The sequence below is a fragment of the Psammomys obesus genome, unplaced genomic scaffold (assembly GCF_907164565.1).
Source record: "Psammomys obesus unplaced genomic scaffold, mPsaObe1.curated_primary_1811, whole genome shotgun sequence".
Classification (NCBI taxonomy): Eukaryota; Metazoa; Chordata; class Mammalia; order Rodentia; family Muridae; genus Psammomys; species Psammomys obesus.
In genome coordinates, this window is record NW_026594184.1 from 2,276,951 (window position 1) to 2,283,125 (window position 6,175).

The following is a 6,175-nucleotide window of genomic DNA, read 5'->3' on the forward strand; positions in this document are numbered from 1 at the left end:
ACACAATGCCTGCTCCCATTACTTGGGAACCCTCTTGGAGACTGAGCTGCCAGGAGCTACATCTCTGGAGGTGTTCTAGGGGTTTTAGGTTATCTCCATGTATGGTACTTTGTTGGAGTATCAGTCTCAGAAAAGATCCCTGTGCTGAGATTTTTGTTGTTGTTGTTGTTGTTCTCCTTGTGGAGCTCTTGTCCCCCGACCCCAGGTCTTCCTATCTCCCCATTCTTTAATAAGATTCCCTGTATGATGTCCAAAGTTTGGCTATGAGTCTCAGCATCTCCTTCAATACTTTGCTGAGTAAAGTCTTTCAACAGTCCTTACTGGTAGGCTCCTGTCCTGTTGCCCATTTTCTCCTTCTTCTGATGTCCATCCCCTTTATCTTTCTGCATGAGGGTTGATCATCTCACCCAAGGTCTACCTCCTTGCTTAGCTTCTTTTAGATATACAGATTTTAGTAGGTTTATTCTACATTGTATATCTAATATCCACTTATAAGTGAGTGTATACAATGTGTATCTTACTGCTTCTGGGATACCTCACTCGGGATGATCTTTTCTAGATCTCACCAATTGCCTGCAAATTTCACGATTTCCTTATTTTTAATTGCTGAGTAGTATTCCATGGTGTAAAAGTACCACAATTTCTGTATCCATTCCTCAGTTGAAGGTATCTGGGTTGTTTCCAGCTTCTGGTTATTACAAATAAAGCAGCTATGAACATGGTTGAGCAAATGTCCTTGTTTTATACGTGATCATATTTTGGATATATGTCTAGGAGTGGTATAGCTGGATCTTGAGGAAGCACTATTCCTAATTGTCTGAGAAAATGTCAGATTGATCTCCAAAGTGGTGTACAAGTTTACATTTCCACCAGCAATGCAGGAGGTTTCCTCTTTCTCCACATCTTCTGTAGCATGTGTTCTCACTTGAGATTTTTATCTTAGCCATTCTGATGAGTGTATGGTGAAATCTCAGGTTCACTTTGATTTCCTTTTCCCTGATGACTAGGGATGTTGAGCATTTCTTTAAGTGTTCCTCTGCCATTCGATATTCCTCTATTGCGATTTCTCAGTTTAGATCTGCACTAATGAATTGCCACTCCTCACCTTTTTTATTAATTTTAGTTGAAAGCCTATTTTAGTTGATATTAGGAGAGCTTCCCCAGCTTGTTTTCTGGATTGGATCTGTTTGCTTGAAAAACATTTTTCCAGCCCTTTACTCTGAGGTAGTGTTTATCTTTGTTGCAGAAGTGTGTTTCTTGGATACAACAGAAGTTTGGATCCTGTTTCCACAGTCATTTTTTAGTCTGTGTCTTTTTATTTGAGAATTGAGTCCATTGATAGATAATAGTGACCAATGAATGTTAGTTATTGTGAATTTGGTGGCCTTACTGTGTTTCAATGCTTGTTTTCTTTTAATTCTTTGTGGTGACGTTAATTATATATGTGTTTTCTTGAGTGTAGTTGAGTTCGTTGGATTGGAGTTTTCCTTCTAGTAACTTCTGTAGGGATGGGTTGCTGTGTAGATATTGTTTAAATTTAGTTTTGTCATGGAATATTTTGTTTTCTCCATCTACGCTGATTGTAACCTTTGCTAAGTATAATAGTCTGGTTTGGCATCTGTTGTCTCTTAGAGTCTGCATGACATCTTCCCAAGCCCTTCTGGCTTTCATGTTTTTTGTTGAGAAGTCTGGTGTGATTCTGATAGGTCTACCTTCATATTGGCATTTTTCCCTTGCTAGTTTTAATTTGTTGTTGTTGTTGTTCTGTAGATTTGGTGTTTTGACTATTATGTGACATGAGGAGTTTCTTTTCTGGTCTAGTCTATTTGGTGTTCTGTAGAGCTCTCTTATATTTATAGACATCTCTTTCTTTTAGTTGGGAAAATTTTCTTCTATGATTTTCTTGAAATTATTTTCTGGACATTGAGGCCTGGAATCTTCTTTGTCTTCTATTCCTATTATTCATAGGTTTCGTCTTTTCATGGCGTCCTTGATTTCTTGGAAGTTTTTTGTTTGGAAATTTTCCAATTTAACTTCTTCTTTGCAGGATGTATCACTTTCTGCAACCGTATCTTCAGTGCCTGAGATTCTCTCTTCCATCTCTTGTGTTATATTGGTGATGCTTAACTTTGTGGTTTCTGATCTGTTCTCTAAGTTGTCCAGCTCCAGGGTTTTCTCTGTTTGTAATCTATTTATTGATTCTAAATCTGTTTTCGTGTCTTGCACCATTTCTTTCATCTCTTTGAATGTGGATTCTTGTCTTTCCATGATGGCCTCTATTTTCTTTGTTGTTGTTCATTTCCTCTCTATATGCCAGTACTTATATCTTTCGCTGTGTCTCTATTTGTTTGACTGTAGTTGCCTGTATTTCTTTGAGAGCTTTGTTCATGTCCTCTCTATGTGTCTCCTAATGCCTCTGTTTGTTTGGCTGTAGTTCCCTGTATTTCTTTGAGAACTTTGTTCCTTTCCTCTCTTTATGCCTCTACTTGTGCCTCTACATGCCTCTATTTGTTTGGCTGCATTTGCCTGATTTTTTTTTGTTTGTTTGTTTTTAGAGCTTTGTTTGTTTCCTGCTTATGTGCCTGTAGTAACTGGATAAGCATAGATTTGAGATCATTTTCCTTTTTTTCTGAAAAATTAGCATATTCATTGATTTGGGGGGTTGCTGTTGACCTCATGATGTCCTGATTTTTGTTGGATGTGTTCTTATGCCAACCTCTAGCCATCTGATTTTCCATAACTTTAGTTGTTGTTGTTGTTGTTGTTGTTTTCCTGGACTCTGTACTTCAGACTGGGTCCATCTGTCTCTGGTATCTGGAGTAGTCTTCAGGAAGATGAGAGAAGTCCACTGGTTCTAGACTGGGTGTGGTGTTTCAGCTGTAGCTGGGGGAAGATGATCGCACACACATGTGTGCAATTGTGTGTTTGTGGAATTGTCCCAGAAAGGACAGCATGGTAGAGCATGTGGGTACCTGAAAGGTTGAGCTTAAGCATAGGAGGGGGTTTTAGAGCTGTTCAAGGGTGCAATGATCATGCACAGAGACCCTGAATACTTCAGTGGCCTACAGGCCTCTTGTACAGTCTTCCTGATATTCAGATCTGTCTGGGCTCCAGGAATTGTTTTCCTGGACTCCACTGGTAGACCCACGGAACAGTGGCTTCAATGTTGAGAATGCTGTCCCAGTGATCCCTATGTTGCACACAGTGGGACCTGTGTGCAACATGTCACACAGGAATCCACAGAGGGTGGATTCCTCCACCCTCCCATGGGTGGGAGGAATCCGATGTCTGGCTGCTAGTATAGAGGGACCCTGTATCAGGGACACTGCATGCACTCACTTGATGGTGTACTCACTTGCTCATTGGTCTAATCAGGAAGCACGGGGGTTCCCCCAATACTCTTCTCTCAGATTCGGGTTTTAGGGGCACATGAGAGTGCAGGAGATACATCATCTCTACTGTTTGGCCACCAGGCTGGGAGATCCATTCTTGGTGCAGCCACCTCTGCCATCTCAGTCTCAGTCACTGAGCATGGCGACGCCTGCTTGGGGCAGCTGCCTCTTCTGAAATCTCAGTCACTGAGCAAGGAATCTCCTGCTTGGGCTAGCCAGTGCCGCACCTCAGCCACAGACCTTGGTGGCCTGTACAGCAGACTGCTGTAGCTGCAAACCTGGGTGGCTGTCCTACCACCACCTCTGCTGTCTCAGTCACTGAACAAGGAAGCTCGTGCTTGATGTAATCTCTGTAGCATCTGCAGAGCAGGCAGGCCCTTGCTTGTTGTGGAGAAAACTGCGAGTCACCTCCACAGAGCAGGGAGGCCTGTGCTTGGGACAAGGGGAAGAGCAGGGGGTTGAATATTCACCACTCTCAGTCCCTGGAGATGTCCATGGATGACCTGGATCCAAACTGTCCCAGCTCATCTGTTGTCCCCTCTTGCCCAGGAAGCCTTAATATAGATGTTCTGGCTTCAGCTGCCCCTCCACTCACCAATTTCGGGGTTTTGTATCCTGTGCTTCTCTGATATGGTTCATGCTGGTTACCACCATCTTGGACTCCCCTAAAAAACATTCTTCATGTAAGCAGTAAAGAAAGGTTTTAAAATAAAATAAAGGAGTACTGCTGTTTTGCGTTGCTGTTGTAATTCTTTTCACTGCAATGAAATGTCTAGGAACAAGAATCTTGAGACAGAAAGGCAGTTAAGAATTTGATGGGAAGGAAACTGCTAAGGATACATTGTAGCCTAAGTCCCTGTATCCCTTTTGCAACTATCTAGGTTTTTCAGAGTTGATAAAGATGTCTGTGTAGCAGAGTTTACCAACTCAAAAAAAAAAAAAGCTTTTCTTGCTGAATAGCCTCCACAGTGCCCTTTTCATGTCCTTGTTTCTTAGACTGTAGATGAAGGGGTTCATCGTGGGTGTTGCAAATATATGGCAGTCACATTACCCCTTTCTGCTGAGTAGCTGGTGGCTACGAGAAAGTAGAAACCAATAAGAGACCTATAGAAGAGGGACAGTTCTGAGAGGTGGGACTCACATATAGAAAAATGTCTTCTACTTCCTTTTACTGACGGAACATCAAGCAGAGCAGTGCCAATAAGTGCAGAGGAAACAATAATGAAAATAAGAGGATGAAGACAACTCTTCTTCTGACAATGAGGATGAGTAAGTTGTTTATTTGAGTGTCTGAGCAAACAAACCTTAAGATGGGTTCCAGATCACAGAAGTGTGGGGCTACTCTATGATCACAGAAAGGCAAGGGTCTCACCAGGTTGAGATGCAGTGCTGAGATGAGGTTAGAGATAACCCAGGGAATCACAACCAACAGGGCACAGTGCTTGGGATTCAGCAGTGCAGCATAGTGTAATGGGTGACATATGGCAATGTATCGGTCATATGCCATGGCTGTCAAAAGAAATTGTGCAGGTCCACCAGGAACATGAAAAAATACATTTGTGTAAGGCATCCTCTAAAGGAGATGGTTGGATTCTGGCTTTGAATGTCTGCCAACATTTTAGGGACTGTGGTCATTGTGAAACAGACATCAGTGAAGGATAGATTAGCAAGGAAGAAGTGCATGGGGCTTTGGAGGTGAGTATCACTGATGATAGCCAGAATGAAAAGTGAATTTCCTACCACAATGAACAGATAAATGCATAGAAACAGTGTGAAGATGAGCAGCTGCTTCTCTGATCCCACTGTGAGTCCCAGGAGGATGAATCCAGAGACAGTAGTTCAGTTTCCTTGGTACATGGTTGTGCTAAAACTTTTAGTGGAAAATTCATCTTCACAGTTAAATGGCAGCATGACACAAAAGCCCATCAGTGCATTACACTACATTGTAGAACAGAATTGGGTGTTGGAGCCAGACAGCCCAAGGTTACATTCATTCCCTATTAAATAAACCGCCAATTAAAAAAGAGCCTGGTACTTAGTGAGAGACTAGTAAATATTACTAAATGGATACATGGAAGAAATGAAGCATCCTGTATTTACAGCTCACAATCTTCATGTCTTTCTTACCTGAGCTTCCTGGAACTATTTCATCAGTTTCTGTTTTTCATGGGTACTATGAGAATTGTACTGACACATACAAAGTAGTCAGACATGTATTTGAGCCACAACTACACAAATTACAGCTGTTATCATTAACTAATCTGAAAAACTCATGAAGTCTAAAGGCAAAAAGAAAGCTCCAAAAAACTGATATAATCCCCACTTTTCACATTTCAACAAGGTGAAGTGATCGTATACATGAAGTGCCTGAAGAAAGCCATGCATGCCCCTCAACTGAAGAATGGATGCAGAAACTGTGGTACATCTACACAATGGAATATTACTCAGCAATGAAAAATAAGGAAATCATGAAATTTGCAGGTAAATGGTGGGACCTGGAAAGGATCATCCTGATTGAGCTGTCCCAGATGCAGAAAGACACACACGGTATATACTCACTCATAGAGACATGTAATATAGGATAAACCTACTAAAATCTGTTCATCTAAAGAAACTAATAAATAAAGAGGACCCTGACTAAAATGCTCAATCAATTCCCATCCTGAAAGGCAAAGAAGAAGGGCATCAGAAAAACAAGAAAACAAGAAACAAGCTAGAAACCCGCCACGGAAGGCCTCTGAAAGGCTCTGCCCTGCAGACTATCAAAGCAGATGCTGAGACTT

General features: G+C 41.6%; 1 pseudogene; it reads right to left on the reverse strand.

The window, feature by feature from the left end:
• Nucleotides 1-4,319: 4,319 nt before the first annotated feature.
• On the reverse strand, nt 4,320-5,303 carry LOC129684819 (olfactory receptor 1468-like; annotated as a pseudogene).
• Nucleotides 5,304-6,175: the final 872 nt, after the last annotated feature.